The following is a 16,842-nucleotide window of genomic DNA, read 5'->3' on the forward strand; positions in this document are numbered from 1 at the left end:
CTTCAAGTAGGCTTCTCAATCTGAAAAAATTTTTAAGGGAGAAAAATAGAAAGCTCAATAAAAATAACCCAGCTGACTGGCAAGTACATTTGGTCATAGTACTATAGCAAGTACAACAGTCCAGGAAATAATAAACCAGCAGCTAATATCACAAATGGATACTGAACTAATGTTCATTAGTTGCAGTGAATACATGTGCAATTTGTGTACTGTGTATATTCAGTTTCTTTTTATATGTAATTATCATCACAGAATCACAGAATCACAGAGTTGGAAGGGGCTATACAGACCTTCTAGTCCAACCCACTGCCCAATGCAGGATGATCATGTTACATTCAATGTATGTATTGTTGAATGTGTGATTGAATCTGTACATTTATCCAGGTACTGATCCCCAGCTTCACTTGTAAAGTCAACACACATTGGTTCTTTCTTATGAACTGATGTATGCATATATGCACAAGATGTATGCATTGCACATACATGCAGGATGTATGTGAATTCACTGTAACGTGAACAGAGCTATACTTAGAAAGTATGGAAGACTCACTGAGATATAGTTACTTTATTCTTTCCTAGGCTGCTAGATCAGGCAGAAATGGTCAAAAATTAATATTACAATGATGGATAGATAGGAAGCATGTCAAAATCATTGTAGCTGTTTAAAAAGCATTTTTTAAAAGAAGCATTTTCCACCTAGTCATTGCTAATTGTGCTTCCCTATTGGTCACATAGCTGGAAACCATAATTGCTGGTTGGCCAAAAGAAAAATGTTTGTGTCTGCTACGGTGATAGAGCTCTAGCCATTCCATGAGGAACTAACAGTTATTGATGATCTGATCTTTAAAGGTGAAAGACTTGTAGCACCACAATCACTGAGGTCTGAAATGACAAAGATCATTCATTTAGGACACACAGGAGCAGAGAAGTGAAAGCACAGGGTCAGAAAATTTTGCTGTTTTGGCTTGGCATAAATGCACAAATCTCAGTTATTCCAGGGTCTTCAAAACAGTCTACAGCATCAGAGGCCAAATCTTATGAAGCTTGTAATTTGTGAGACAGTTCAAAGAAGCAGGAAATGACGATGCGCTTTTTCTTTTTGTTTTCCCTCTTCTTCTGTAATGTCCAAAGAAGATCTCTCAAATCTCATCCACTATAAGACCTATGAATGACCTCCAGATTTCAGCTGGAGCTCAGACACCTCGCAATGGGCAAGTCCCACAAGTCCCACTTGGTACCTTCAAGAGAATCTTCGAAGCAGAAGTGCCAATACTACTTTGTTCAGTTCTCTGCCATGTGTGAACTGCTTTTCTCATACACCTTGGATCCATTGCGCAATGCTGTTTGGGATCAGGGAAGCTGATAACAGGCCTGCTGAAGTTCTGCAAGTTGGTATGGGCTAGGAAGTGAGCTGAGGTGCACGAAGAGGAGAAAGATAAAGGGGTTGTGCCTGTATGTGTACCTGTTATCCAAGTATTAGAATTATAGAATTATAGTAACACTTACCCTGCAAATGTTTGCACAATCAGAAAGGCTCCCTTGCACCAAAATGGCTGGCTGAATTAGATCTATATCAGCAACTGAATTGTTGGACTCTGTAAATATACCATTTTGTACAGTAAGTTTTCTAGGGTACTCCCTCCTTCTGCAGACCTAGTCACATACTCAAAAGGGTACAAGGAGGAATTACTTATTGGCTTTGGAAAATAATTACATAAAGATTACATTACACAAGGATTGCTGTATCCTTCTCTATACTGATTTGGATTTCAACAATCAGGGTGATTTGTAGGTGTTCAGCATGTTGCTCAGTCAAATATTGGAAAAATCTGCAAGGAACCATACTTATTATACGACTAGAGAGCCAGTGAGGAGTCTTGGCTACTATGCCAGACTGCAATCAAATCCCTTCTCAGTCATGAGCAACCATTCTCTTGCAGCCTTACCTACCTTACAGGATTATTGTGAGGATAAAATGAAGGAGGGGGGAAAGTTGTATGCCACACTAAGCTACTTGACAGAACAGTAGGATAGAAATCTGATTTAAGAAAATAGCAAGTGTCTGGATTCTTCATAGAGAAGCAAAGTGGATATCGTTGTATATTAAATAGCATCCCAAAGTAAAATCACTGTTGATTTTAGTCTGAATCTTCTACCATTATCCAGGGCTTAATCTGCACCCAAATCCCCAGAACATAGCATTGGGACTTGCAAAGCAGTAAGAAGAATATATTGGTATGTGCATTGTGCTTTTTCTTCTTTATCGATGAACATACCCAGTCCCAATGCTAATAGATTGGACTTTCAGGCTGGACGTTTGGACCACTAAATGCAATTCTTAAACAGGCTGAGCTGTCATCTTAGAAAGTAAGCAATGCCCTTGCCTTTATCTTTTCAGACTGGCATTTTTCCATGTCTGGCTGCCGAAATCCTAAGAAATATAGTTGCTGACTGAATAATATACATAATGCTGTCAGGCATCCTGGCTTGTTGGCAGTAATATTACTATTATTTATTATTTACATATTTAATGACCTTATTGCTATTATGCACTGTTAGCCCAACTAATTGTAATGCAATAAACATAATTTACAAGTATATACATAATCAGCCATTAGTGGCAATACCTGAAGCAGCTGCAGATTTTCTAACACAGTTCCTTTAAAAGTGATATCATCATGATATGTGTCTGTTTTGATCATCGCATGCATCAAGTGACCTACATAGAATCATTTTTGTCTTCTTTAATGAGAAGTGATCAAAGCTATAATTAGGGTATGATTATCTTGTTTTGAACTGAAGATAGCAAGGAAAAAAGTAAAATCCCACGTACAGAAGGTATTTGCAAAGAAAGACAGATGCTCTAACTGCACTCTGCTTCTTCATTTGAAATCTTTTAAAGGGAGAGGGGAGATTGATTTGAATATTGTCACACTCCCTAAAACACAATGTTAGTTTTAAGCACCAGTCTGGACCCTAAATATCTTAGCGAATGTGTATTCAGTCAAAATTAAACTATAGTCTTATACTCAGGACTTCAAAGGGATTTTAGCAACTGAAATGTGTTCAGAGTTGTTGTGGTCTTAGAAATCATCTCAAGATTGTCCTATAACAAGAATCTTGGTTTTCATGAATGAGTTTCTCAGTCCTTTTCATTTATTTGGTTTCCTTGGTTCATGTACAGGTGTTTCCATACAGAATTATGAATAGAGGTGGGCATGGACCGAAAAACGGACCAAAGGTTTACATGGACCAGGTTGGTTTGGCACTCGTGAGTAGAGATGGGCAAGAACCGCATTACGAACTTCAAAAACCCACAAAAATGGCGATCATGTGATCGCGATCGCGATCCGGCGGTTCGTGATTGTCCACGGCGAATGAACCAGCCTTCAAGAGAGGCCTGGTTCGGTGCGTTCGGCCATGGTTCAGGAAGCCAGACAGTCAGGCACCAGAAATCAATTCCCCTGGCAACGGAGCCGGGGGAATGACTGAACTCTGTCTGCGCTCCTTCTGTCACCCTGGAAACCCGAATGGAAGCCCAGCTTAGCTTGATCGGCAGGTCTTCCTTTCAACCACGGAGCTGCAAAGCAGTAACAAGTTGGGAGAAGACACCCAGGGGAGGGAGGGAGAAGGGGGTGTCCTGTAGCCATGGGCACTCCAATCTCATCCCTGCAAACCCTGATAGGCAGCTCTGATGGCCAAGCAGACCTCCTGCGTTGCTCAATGGGACGTGTGCTTAAAAATAGCCGTGGGCTCCCAGGCTGGGTTTCACTTTCAGCGAGCAGTGAAGTGGGACAGAGCTCTTGCTTGCCACTTGCTAGCCTTTGGGGAGAGAGACTGAGAGTATAATTCAGCTTGGATTTTTGTGGGAGTTTCCTGGGGGCCTTCAATTGGAGAGGGTATAACTCCAAGATCCCTTTTGCAATCTTGTCCAAACTTGGGTGATGGCTGTAGGAGAGCTTGCAAAACACTCCCCAGGAATATGGGGAGTGTTTTGTGCCACGGGGTCCATTCCACACCCAACAAATCGCGAACCAGTTCGGCGATGGAAAATGTTCATTGCGGTTCACGATCTCAGGATCGTTGTTGGCACCGAACCACAAACTGCCAGTTTGTTGAATATTATTGATTTGTGCCCATGTCTACTCGTGAGCCAGCGGGTCGCGTGACACACCTTTTTTTACAGACGCAACAACCTTTGGCTGGTCAGTCAGTCCATTGGTCCGTGAAACCAGATATTCAGGCGCCGAGCAATCAATTCCCTAGGCACCATAGGAGCTGCTTACAGACCTTCTGCTGTCCTTGAAATACACCAGTCTTACCCTGAAAACCTTGATAGGCAGCTCTAGCTGCCAACCAGAGAGCTCCCATTATTCTCTACATGAGTGTTTAGTATATAAGACATAGCGCAGAGCTGCGGTTTCAGTTTCCTGCTGGTTACCAGCTCAGAAGTACTGCTTCTTGCAGAAGGTTTTTTTTGGATTGTGCCAGAGGGCGGTTTGGGGCTTGTGTTGCAGCAAGGCTCTAGCTGGAAGCAAGCTTATTGGGTTTCCTCAGCTGAGGGCTCATTCCTGTTTCTCCTTTTTTTCTTTCAAATCTTATTTGCTTGTGGGGCCTAGGGACAGCCTAGGGATGTGCCCCAATCCAGTCTCAGAGCTGCAGTCAGGCTCTAAGTGCAAGCTTATTGGGCTCCTTGAGGGCTCACTCTTCTGTCTCTTTTTTTTTCTTTCAGTTCTTATTAGATTGTGGGGTGGTGGGCTAGCCTAGGAAAATATTTTTTTAAGGAAAAAAGATTTTTATTTTTTACAAACCTTTCTTACTTACAAACTTCATTTCTATACAGTACAAAATTGTAAAGTTATAGGACTTCCTGTTTGGGATCCATGGAGGTCTAACGCAGCTCCACTTGCGGAGCTGACCGGACTGCCGTTTTAACCGGCCGGCGGGGTGAAAATAGCCCGCGGCCGACTGCTCTCAGGCGGGGAGCAGGCAAAGAACGCTCAAGACCCTAGGGTGAGCTAGATCTCGGACGAGGGGGGGCTCTATACAACGAGTCTCCCCCCGATCCTTGAGGTCCCACCTTGCGACGGGTCGGCTATAATCTCTGCGGCAGTTTTGGGGCCGATTCGGCTGGCATAAGACCTACATACCCAAGCATCGATTGGGGGAAGAAGCTGAGAGGAGAACTTAAAATCGAAACAGCGATTACAACCCGAGAAAAGTGAAGAGAAGGTAAAGATCATTATCTTCTGAGACGGGACAGATTGATAAAAACAGAGAGGAAAAAAAGTAGATTTTTAAACTGCAACAGACTAGTGAAAAGGAGGGGAAGACTCGGCAGGAATTGAATTTAAAAAGAGACTAAGTTTAAAGAAGTTATTAAAGAAATGGGACTATTGTTTTGAATACCTGTGGCTTTGGAGCTGTGAGAAAAAGACACCATCGCGAGATCTGCTGTGGGAAGACGGGAGACAGGAAGTGCGTAATAACAATAGAGTGGCTGGAGAGAAGCGGCCCTTGCTGGAGGGCAGGAAGTAGGGAATCGCCATTTTTGAAAAGGGAAGGGTCGCGGCTTCAGCGGAAGAGGAAGTAGGCCATCTTGGATTACAAAATCATAGAGAAACCATAGAGAAAAGACGCCCGACATTTTGGACTCTTTAAAATTTAATTTCTATAAGAAGACCGGGACATTTAAAATAGAAAAACGTTAAATTTTACGCCACGGAGTTAAGGAAGAGAGCGGATTCGTGGGAGCGAGCTAAAGCAAGCCCCACGATGTCAAAAAAAGAGTGGCAATCGGCAATAGAAAACCTGGATAAAAACCTGGACAAAAAACTTTTAGATATGATTAAAGAACTTAAGGACACGCAATTGGAGCTGATAAAAGAGGTTAAAGAGGTTACACAGACAGTAAAATCGGAGCTGTCAGAAGTGAAAAAAGGTATGGAAACAATACGAAGTGAATTACAATGAACGCAGCAGAGAGTTAAAACAGTAGAAGACGCGATGGAGAATTTAGCAGACACGCAACAAACAGAGATGAGATTGGTGAAGGGGAGAATGTCAGTTGCAGAAACTAAACATATGGAGAAGCAGCTACGTTTTCGTGGCTTGCCAGAAGTGGAAGGAAAGTCAGCGCAAGAACAGATGACTGAGGTGTTGGCTGAGTACCTGGGGAAGGAGGAGGAGGAAGTTGTGGCTATCCTAGATGTGGCATACCGTGTGAATTCGAGAATAGCAACCCAGAGGAAACTACCAAGAGATGTGATTGTGCAGTTTACAACACGAAATATGAAAGAGAGGATTGTGACAAAACAGTTTCAAGATCCATTGGAGATTGATGGCAAGACGATTATTATAATGAAGGAACTGCCCAGATCAGTGTTACTGGACCGGAAAAAATATAAAGTGCTAATTCAGATTTTGAAGGACATGAAAATCAGGTACAGATGGGAGTTACCGGAAGGAGTGTCCTTTGAGTTTGGAGGGGCCAAAAAACGCATCAGATCTGAGCGAGAGATGGAGCAATTTATTAAGGACAATGAAAAAGACTTACCAACAAGATCATGAGTATGGAGTGTAAAGTATTATCTTGGAATGTAAATGGACTAAACTCACCGAATAAGAGGAAAAATACTTTTCACTGGCTACTAAAACAAAAATGTGACATTGTTTGTTTGCAAGAGACCCATATCAGAAAGCAGGATGTAAAATATTTAAAATCTGGAAAATTGGGCAAAGAATATGTAGCGGCCTCCAACAAGAAAAAAAGAGGAGTGGTGTTGTATATAAAAGAGGAGCTACAGCCAAAATTTGTTATGAGAGATGTGGAAGCTAGATTTGTAGCAGTGGAATGTATTTGGAATTTAAAGAGAGTGTTGGTAGTCGGACTTTATGCACCTAACGGTGCAAAAGAAAGCTTCTTTGAGGATTTAAGGAAGCATTTAGACGATCTTGCATACGACCAGATAATTCTTGCTGGAGACTTCAATGGAGTGACAGACTTGGAACTAGACAAAAAGACTACAACGGCACAAAAGAAAAGAGGACTATTACCAAAGCTTTTTTTTGAGTTGATTCAACAAGAGACTCTTGAAGATGTATGGAGGAGAGAATATCCTAAAAGCAGACAGTTTACTTTTTATTCTGCAAGGCATTCTACATTATCAAGAATTGATATGATCTGGGCCTCAAAAGACTTAGCATTATGGACTAAGGAGGTAGAAATAATGCCTATGGTAGGCTCAGATCACAACCCAATTATGTGGAAATTTGGAAAAAAGAGAAAAAGGAAAGCATGGAGAATAAATGAGGACTTGTTACAGGAAAGAGAGAATATGGAAATACTGAGAAGAGAGACAAAGTTTTTTATACAATACAACGTGAATAAAGAAGTACCAACCAATAAAGTTTGGGATGCTTACAAGGCGGTTGTAAGGGGCATACTAATGGACTTAAATGGTAGAGCAAGAAAGAAGAAAGAGGAGAAAAGACAAGAGATTGAGGAGAAAATAAAAGCCAAAGAAATACAGCTAAAAAAGAGACCAGGGAAAAAGAAGGTATACCAGGAAATTAAAATACTTCAAGAACAGCTAACAGCAATGAGCAATAAAGAATTGGAGTGGAATCTCAAAAGACTGAATCAAAAAGCGTTTGAGGGTGCTAATAAACCTGGGAAGTACCTGGCATGGCAATTGAAGAAGAAAAGGGAAAAGAAGATAATAAATAAAATTTGCGAAGATAACAAAACGTATTTGGAGCAGGCTACCATTAGTAGAGCCTTTTATAAATTTTACGCTAAGCTGTATAATAAAAAAGAAGTAAACAAAGAATCAATAGCGTCATATTTGGAGAAAACCAAACTTCCAGAAATCTCGGAAGCTTGGAGAAATAAGTTGAATAGTGAAGTAACTGACGAGGAAATAAGTAAGGCAATACAATCTGCAAATCTAGGAAAGGCGCCAGGGCCAGATGGACTTACGGCTAAATTCTATAAGACAATGGCTAATGAACTGGCACCATTCCTAAAAGAGGTGATGAATGGGGTTTTAAGGGATCAAAGGATTCCAGAAACTTGGAGTGAAGCGAATATATCATTGATCCCAAAAGAGGGCCAAGACCTGACTAATGTGAAAAATTATAGACCTATATCGCTACTCAACAATGACTATAAAATTTTTGCGAAGATATTGGCGGAGAGATTGAAGGGGTGGCTCTCGGAAGTCATAGAGGAGGAACAAGCAGGCTTTTTGCCAGACAGACAAATAAGAGACAACTTAAGGACAGTGATCAATGCTATTGAATATTATGACAAGCGTTGTGACAAAGAGGTTGGTTTCTTCTTTGTTGACGCTGAAAAAGCGTTTGACAATTTAAACTGGGACTTTATGTTTGCCACTATGGAAAAGCTACAATTGGGAGAAAGATTCATCAGAGCAATTAAGGAAATTTATAGAGACCAGACTGCAGCAATTGTGGTGAATGATGAATTGACCAAGAAATTGACGATAAGTAAAGGAACAAGACAAGGTTGCCCGTTATCTCCATTGTTGTTCATTTTAGTATTGGAGATTCTGATGATACAAATACGTCAAGATGATGAAATTCGTGGAATAAAAATAAAGGACTATTCATATAAGGTCAGAGCATTTGCGGATGACATAATGTTAATTGTAGAGGACCCATTGGAGAACATGCCAAGAGTGATAGATAAGATCAAGGAGTTTGGAGACTTGGCAGGTTTCTTCATTAACAAAAAGAAGTCAAAGATATTATGCAAAAATATGACTAAGCAGAAACAACAATTGTTAATGGAAACAACGGATTGTGAAGTAACAAGTAAAGTGAAATATTTGGGAGTCGAATTAACTGCAAAGAACATAGATCTATTCAAAAACAATTATGAAAAACTATGGACTCAGATAGAGAGAGACTTGATTAAATGGAATAGATTGAATTTGTCATGGTTGGGCAGGATTGCAGCAGTTAAGATGAATGTGTTACCAAGAGTAATGTTTTTGCTACAGACAATACCAATCATCAGAGACTCCAAACAATTTGAAAAATGGCAGAGGAAAATATCAGATTTTGTTTGGGCAGGCAAGAAGCCTCGAGTGAAAGTGAAAGTTTTACAAGATGCAAAGGAAAGAGGCGGAATGCAACTGCCCAATCTGAGACTTTATCATGATGCAATCTGCCTAGTTTGGTTGAAAGAATGGATGACATTAAAGAACAAGAAACTATTAGCCCTAGAGGGATATAAAAAAATATTTGGATGGCATGCATATTTATGGCATGACAAAGTAAAGGTCAACTCGATGTTCCTGCATCACTTTGTTCGGAGAAGTCTATACATAATCTGGAAGAAGTACAGAATTTATCTACAAGAAGGAACCCCTTTGTGGGTGGTTCCATATGAGGTGATAGACCCGAGAGCTGTTGATAATGAACAACAATGTTTAACGTATAAAGAAATAACTAAAACTGAAGCATCCAAACTTAGAATAAAGACACAAGAGGAACTATCACCTAACTACGATTGGTTCCAGTATAGACAGATCAGAGACTTATATAATTCGGACTCTGTAAAGGGAGGTATACGAATAGAGAATTCGGAACTAGAGCAGACCCTTCTTAAAGAAGATAAGAAAAGAATATCCAAGGTATACCAAGTACTGCTGAAGTGGTATACCGAGGATGAGATAGTTAAAACACAAATGGTGAAATGGGCTATAAACTTTAATAAAGAAATAACAATGGAGGCATGGGAATACTTGTGGAAAACTACAATGAAGACAACGACATGTATTAATATCAAAGAGAACATTTATAAAATGATCTATCGTTGGTACATGACACCAAAGAAGATTGCGCTAGGGAATTTGAATACTTCTAATAAATGCTGGAAATGTAAGAAGCATGAGGGCTCCCTCTATCATATGTGGTGGTCGTGTGAGGTAGCCAGGCAGTACTGGGGGGAAATAATAAGAGAAATGAGTGAAATTTTACAATTTCAAATTAATAAGAACCCAGAACTCCTGCTACTGAACTTGGGAATGGAGGGAATTCCAGCCCAACACAGGACGTTGATATTTTATATGACAGCAGCAGCTAGACTTTTATATGCGCAAAAATGGAAAGTACAAGAAGTGCCAACTATTGAAGATTGGACTTACAAATTGCTGTATATGGCTGAAATGGACAAGATGACAAGAAAATTGAGAGATCTGGACTCAGGGCAGTTCAACACAGACTGGGAGAAGCTGAAACAATACCTGGAGAAGAAATGGGAGGTGGGAGGAAAACTGTGGCAGTTTGAGAACTACTGAAGTATTGAAGTAGAGGGGGGAGACTTTACCGGGGGGAGAAGAGATAAATGTGAATTAATAAGCAGTCAGATTACTAGATTAACATATATATAGATATATATAGGTTAACAAACAGAACATAGAGAAAATAATTAATTGTAAGGACTAAATATAAGGAGCGATTAACTAACAATATTTTCTTTTTTTTCTGACAAGTTTTGTACCAAACTGAATGTCTGAAGATATAGATGGGTCAAATTGATTGACTACGTGAGGAGAGATATATAGAACTATTATAAAAAGATAGAATGAGTAATATATATAGAGAATAAGTCAAATTGTTTGATATAAACGAACGTATGATCTATATGGTTTATGATATATAGAAATACCTGAAATTGAAAAATTGGGATAAATTGTTTATCTAAGATGGAAACAAAGGCTTACAGTTTGGGCATATAATGTTAAAAATAGTTAAGGATGTACTGCTTAGAATAATGGAGAATATATATTTGTTTTAGATAGAGGAAGCTAATAAAAGTAAGGGAAAGGGGACAAAGGGTTGGAAAGCTGTTGGAAGTCAACAAAAAGGGGGGGAAAGGGAGGGGGTTAGAGATGAAAAAATTGGGGAAAATTGAATGTAAATGTGGAAATAATGGATTCTAACCCAATAAAAAATTTTCAAAAAAAAAAAAAACCAAATTGTAAAGTTATAAAATTGTAAAGTTACAATTTAAATAGTTACATAATAAACATTCAGAAGAGTATAACTTTATAAACATTCTAACTCTTTAAGGGCTCTACCCCACCCCAGTTTCAGGGCTACAGTCATGCTCTGGGACCAAGCTTATTGGGTTTCCTCAGCGAAGGGCTCACTCTTCTGTCTCCTTTTCTCCCCCCTTTCATTTCTTATTTGTGGTGTTGGGATAGGGCTCTGTCCCAACCCAGTCTCAGGTCTGCAGTCAGGCTCTGGGACTAAGCTTATTGTGTTTCCTTGGCTGAGGGCTCTTCTTATAGCACCATGAGGGTTGGAATGAGGAGGAAGGGTTGTCATGGGGGGAAGAAGTGCCAAGGTTGTCCTGGTTGCCCATCACCAGCCATACTGGGGACTGGGAGGTCTCAGAGGCAGAGTATCTTTCTACGGATCCATTTTTGGGGTTCAAGGAAGAGACAGGACAGTTGTTAGTGTTGCCAGAGGAAGAGCAGCAGCTAAAACTTTTTGAGGAGGGATCTCAGGATGCTCCGGGGGGTCTTGGAGAAACATCCAGCTCCTCTGCATCTCAACCTCTTGGGGCTGCACCTGCCTGCAGTCCATCCTGCCAGCCCAGCCCCTCACATCAGCAGTTATGGCTCCATCTTCCTCCCAACCCACCAACTCCTGGTTGCCGTTTCAGTCCCACCTTTTGGCAGCACTTCCTAACCCTCCCTACTGACCCATGTTTGGCATATTGCCGGGCCTGCAATGCCCTGGTGAGTAGGGGTTCAGACCCCAATCACCTTTCATCCAGTGTCCTCTGCAGGTATCTGCAGAGGCATCACCCGAGTATGTTGCCTCAACAAGAACCATCTACCAGGGAGGTGTAAGATGGCTTCTGAGCAGGGAGAAAGGGGAGGGGAACAGGAGTCCACCCTGAGGAAGAAGATTCACACTGAGGGTGCTGTGGATGGGAGTGGAGCCTCCAGGCATGCTACTCTTCAGGTAGCTGTGCCAAGCAAAAGATTCAGGGGGAGGGCTCAGGAGGTGGGCACTCATGTACTGGCTGAGATGATAGCCCTGGAAAGACTACCTTTGTCCCTGTTGGAGGGTGTAGGGTTTTGCCAGGTGCTGCGTCATTTTGATCCCTGGTTCACAATGCCCTCACAGCAGACAGTTGGCCGATGAGTCTTGCCTGCCCTCTATATCTGTGTGGCAGAGATGGTCAGGAACCAGTTGGGCAGAGTACAAGGGCTGACCATGCACTTCACAACTGATCTGTGGAGTGGTCGTCATCACAGCTACCTGGCCATTACTGCCCACTGATGGCAACCGGAGAACCTCTGGTGCACCATGGGAAAATTCAGGCCCCTGGAGGAGGACCCACCCCTGCCGCCAGGCTACAGAGCGTTTCTGCTCCAGGAGTGGGGGCTGGACATGGATCAGACTGGGAAGAACATTGCCGGCATGATCAAGGGTGGACTGAGGGAATAGATGCCCCCAGCTGATGCTGTCCATGGCTACATGGTCACGGATGCAGGTAGAAACTGTCATGTCTGACTGTACCCATTCATTCATGCCAATGCTTTTGCTGTCACGTGTATGCTTTATTCTGTCAGGGGTAACTCCATTTTGTATGCCTGGAAGTATTCTTGTTGCTAACATTCCAATAAGTTCTCACCCATTCCCAGGTGGCCAGGTGTTTACCAGTTTGAAGCTTTTTCCTACTTGTGCTCTCTGGGTAGCTTGTGTTCTCTGGGTAGCTTGATAACCCAAATATGCATACTGTTCTCATACAAATCAAAACAACCCTACGTTGTTGGGAAATTGGGAGGGGGATAGATCAGAGGGTAGAAGAGGGACGTAAATTTCCTATGTAAGCATTCTGGTCAACTTTCTCATAGAACTGCTTAGCTGCTTACCTTGCTCCTAAGTAGACCTTTGGATATGATTATGGAAAGAACTGATTTCTGAATAAAAGTCATTTAACCAAGAACCAGAGTCTTGTTACAATGAACCAGGGATCTGTCTGCTGTAGTCTACCATCCAGGGTCTGACAGAAACATGCTGGCAGCCCTGAATGATGCGTGCCTTGAGGACATTGGCTGCCTGGTGCACAAGCTGCACCTGGTTGTGGGGGGTGCTCTTGGGCTGGGTAGTGCCATCAAGTAAATCTAGGAACGGGGAATTTTGGAAATGTGAGAGTTGTTGTATAGCTTTCATTGTCTTGGTGCCCACTTTTCCCACAACATTGTCTTCCTGCCAACTGCACAAGAAGCAGGGGGAGGGAGATCCCAAGCACCAGCTCTTCCAGGACATGCCCCCATTGGAATTCCACCTACCTGATGATAGGACGTCTGGTGGAGGAAAAACACATGTTGGAGGACATCATGACATTCATGACCATTATTCATGCAGGAAGGGTGCTCAGCATCAGCTCTGTGGACTGGCTAGTTCTCTCCCAAATGGTCTGTGTCCTGAAGCCGTTTTGGGACACCACCAACCTCTTCTGTTCTTACAGGTCCAGCCTGGAGCAAGCCAGCCCCTAGATCCATGGGCTGGAACAGGTGCTGGCCAAAGAACTGGAGCGGGGGGAAGCTCTTCTCCCCAGTGTCAGGGACTTGGTGAAGAGGTTGCAGGCAAGTGTGGCTGCCTGTTTGCATCCTGTCTGTAAACAGTGGGCATACAGAATGGCTTGTATGTGCAACCCCCATGTAAAGGGCGTCATCGCCATGCACCAATGTGAGCTCTAGCACTGGAAGAAGAACTCCACAGAGAGGTCTGCAGGTTTCAGAAGAAAAGACATGGCTGGAGGGAAGAGGGCATGGAAGAGGGGTTGTTGGCAGAGAAGGAGGAAGAGGAGGAGGAGGAGGAGGCAGATGAGCCCAGCGTCCCAGGCCATGGCAGCCCACCCAACAGGGACCACCCACACTATTGGCCCTCGCTGTTGAACTGGGAGGTTACCTGCATCAGGAAGGAAAGGGTTGCCCTCGTGAAAAACTCGGCAGAAGTGATGGTGCAAGAGTACCTTGTCGAGCCCCCTAAGTCCCCTGACTCCATTCCCCTGGAGTATTGGGCACGTAAAGCTGCCATCTGGCTGGACCTGTCGTCCATGGCCATGAAATTTCTCCTCTGCCCCCCACCAGTGTCCAGAGTTAGTGTGTATTCTCCCACCTGAGCCCTGGTGGATCAATTGGCCTTTATAAAGCTTAACCTCCTCCTGCTGGGCTACCCCTTACCCAGACCTTGGGGTGGATATTTTGCTCTGAGCAACTCCAGTCTTTGCGTTGCTGCCAGGCTCAGTTGCCTATGGTCAGGCTCTGGACCACCCCCAGTTCATTGTGGGTCACCATGGGCCAACCCCTCCCATCTTTATGCCACTGACAGCAGCATGGGCCAACCCTAATGGGTTCCTCTGTCAAATATCAGAAGAACACGTGGTTGCGAAAGTGCCCACACAAGGGGAAGTGCAACCTCCTTCCACAGGGGTACGCTGGGAGAAGTCCTTCCTCATGGCCATCCTGTGGTAGCTTCCTGTCAGGGTTCCTGTGAGGAGGACTCACAGAAAACTTAGTGCACTGTGAAAGCACCCCCCAACTGGAGAATGTTAACCTCCACTTCCAGGCACAAATGCACACAACCCTCCTCCCGCAAGGGCAACCAAACTCTCCTTCCTCGGGTTGGGAAGGCCTCCCTCATGGTCACCCCATCATAGCAGTAGGTTCCAGTGGTCTCCACTTTCACCTTGAGGGGATGGTCTGTTCCTTCTACATTTGGCGGCTCCTCTATCCATCCTTGTCTCTGTTGCCCTGTAGGGGAGATGGCTTCTTGGTCACTGTTGCCACTCTTTTGAAGAGGAGCCAGTCTTCAGTTTCTGTCTACTCTCCTTTTCCATGGGGGTGAGGGGCCCCCTGTAAGTGGACTTTTAATCACCTTCCACAAGGGTGGGGGGAAGGCCACTAACCAAACCTACCTCACCTATGCAGTGACCACCCCCAGTCACAAAGGGGGGGTTGGGGCCACCCCACCCCCTACTACAGGAGCCTGTTGCCCCTGGGGAAGGAAGGGCAGTGGGCCCCTGACTGCCTCCCAGGCCCACAAGCAAAGGGCGGACACTGACTGAACTCAGCTCACCAATGTGGTGGCCACCTGCCAGTCAGAAGGAGGGATGTTGGGGCCACCGAACCCCCTACTACAGGAGCTCGTCGCCCCCAGGGGAAGGAAGGAAGGGCAGCAAACCCCTGACCACCTCCCGAGCTTTTGAGAAGAGGCAACCACAGACAGAACTCACTTCATCAATGCAGTGGCTGTCCCCAGTCACGAAGAGGAGGATTGGGGCCACCCCACTCCCCAGTACAGGTGCCCATCACCTCCAGGGAAGAAAGGAAGGGCAGTGGGCCCTGACTGCCTCCTGGGCTCTTGAGGAGGGGGCAGCCACTGACAAAACCTACCTCACCCTTGTGACCACCCCTACAACTGGAGCCCATGGCCTGCGGGGGAATTAAGGGAGGCTTGCAGCACTTGACTGCCTCCCAGGCATGCAAAAAAGGGCCGATAACCATCCAAAGAACCCATCTCCTCCAGGTGGCCACCTCCAAGATATTGGGCAAGGTGTTCTAGGCCACCCCCACGCCAGGAGCCCATAGATCATGACCAAGGACCAGTAGGCGACTTGCAGGGTTGGGATGGGAAGGGTGACTGATCTGCTCTGTTTGTTATCTGGTTGCAATGCACAAGTTGCTCCCACTCTTGAAAGTCTTCTAAGGGCCCCTTGCTCTGGACAGCTGCTTCCCCCACCACCACCAGTGCAGCCTCTGTGCCTCTTCACAGAGTCCCGGCTTCCTCCATTGGTGGAGTGCCTCATTATGGAATGCAATCCCGATGTGCAATGGAGACCTGCCAATGCCCGTCTGTCTACATCTGCCTCCTCCCAATTTTGGTTTGTCTCCCACAAAATCCTCACTTTCATCCTCCTTTCCACGTGTGTCCCCTCAAGATGTCTGCCCCCCCCAAGAGTCCTCCTGTCTTTTAGTCTCCGCATGCCCTGGTCTGCCTCCTCATGATGATTGTCTCCCTCTCTTTTCTATACAGGGATATTCCAGTCTCCCCAAAGAAATCCACTCCCTCCTCCCAAATTTAACCTCCTCTCATAGATTGTCTCTGTCCTCGAGTCCTTTAAAAGAATATTCTTCTTGTCTCCCGAAAAACATCTCCTTGACTGTCCCCTCAAAGAGTACTTCTCTTCCTCCCCATTTCAGCCCCAGAGTAGGTTTTCTGCTCCCAGGAACCGTCATTCCACATTGGGAGCCTTCATTCCATTCTCAGAGGAAGATTCTCCAACTCCATCCCACGTTTTCATTGCAGCTTTTTGGTGCTGCAAGCCAATGCAAGTTGCAGCTCCTATTCGATGTACTGGAAGTTTCCTGGGGCGGCCGCTTTGGGGGTCTGTAACTCGAACGTCCAAAATGCAATCTTGGCCACACTTGGAGGGTGGCTGGAGGAGAGCCTTCTGAAGACATGCTGCGAGTTTGGTATCTCTAAGTACGAAGAGGGCAGTGCTAGGGCCCCTAGATTTGATGGACCATGGACCAACGAACTGGTACTTGAACCGGGGTGGGTCTGTGAATGGTCCATGGTCTGTGAAACACGACAGGCCACAGACCAATGGTCCATGGCTTTTTCCCAGTCTGTGCCCATCTACTATGAATGCTACCCATGAAAGAGAACCGTGGCAAATACCTACATAATTCTCTGATATGTAAGAGAGGTAAATAGATTTTATCTGGAGCTGTTTGACTCTTTTAATTCAATTCTTCTCCTATAATGCCCCTTTGAAATGTT

Source organism: Eublepharis macularius, chromosome 7 (assembly GCF_028583425.1).
Source record: "Eublepharis macularius isolate TG4126 chromosome 7, MPM_Emac_v1.0, whole genome shotgun sequence".
NCBI lineage: Eukaryota > Metazoa > Chordata > Lepidosauria > Squamata > Eublepharidae > Eublepharis > Eublepharis macularius.